Genomic DNA, 785 nt, shown 5'->3' with positions numbered 1-785 from the left:
GCTGATTTTAAATTGGGCTAAACTTATAAACTCACTTATCCAAAGCCCATAAAGCCCTAACTGGGCCTAAATCAGGCCCATTTCTGAAGGTTTTTCTAGGGTTTGGCCATCTATATAAATGGCCTTAATAGCTTCTGTAAAAGTCACTCTTCTCTTGAGCAGATGGTAGTTCTCAGGTATCTAAAGGCAGCTTCTGTTCTCTAATCTTATACAGAATCTAAATTTAACCTATTTTGTATTTTTTTTTTCTCAAAATAATTATATGAAATCAGTTTTTCTATCTTCGCTAAATAGAAATAATATCTTTGTATATATGTTTGATGCCTCCTTCTGATCGAATGATGAACAATTTTTCTGGTGTGTTTCATCATTTTATATGAAATTACAGGAGGCAAAGTGATATTGGCGAGATATCGTTTCGATCGTTATTTTTTCCGGTTAACGATTCGATTGTTGCTCGTCTACATCTTTTTTTTTTTTCTTTTCTTCATTCTCCATTTGTTATTTTTTTTTTTCTTTCTAAAAATTAAAATTCAAACTTATTTTATGATTTAGATTAGTTTGACAAAAGTTGGTTAAAATGTTAATTGAAAAGAATTTATTCACTTCGAGCCATTAAGTAAATGAGGTAATTTCATAAGCATCATCTTGAGATTTTTTACGACACTTGGGGTTCTCAAATATGCAAATTTAGATGTGATACACTACTCCCTTCGTTAAAATTCCCTTTAATCTTGTTGTGGTGTTAAGCTTGTTGTAGAAAGTGTTGTCATAAAAGAAAAACC

General features: G+C 30.8%; 1 non-coding gene across 1 annotated transcript; it reads left to right on the top strand.

The window, feature by feature from the left end:
- Positions 1-330: 330 nt before the first annotated feature.
- LOC125819183 (small nucleolar RNA snoR111) lies at positions 331-467 on the top strand. Its single transcript, XR_007442441.1, has one exon. It is a non-coding gene; the product is annotated as a small nucleolar RNA snoR111 (small nucleolar RNA).
- The last annotated feature ends 318 nt before the right edge of the window (positions 468-785 follow it).

The sequence above is a fragment of the Solanum verrucosum genome, unplaced genomic scaffold (assembly GCF_900185275.1).
Source record: "Solanum verrucosum unplaced genomic scaffold, falcon-dt-bn FXZP01000252.1, whole genome shotgun sequence".
Lineage (NCBI taxonomy): Eukaryota > Viridiplantae > Streptophyta > Magnoliopsida > Solanales > Solanaceae > Solanum > Solanum verrucosum.
This window is presented reverse-complemented; position numbering and strand designations above follow the sequence as displayed.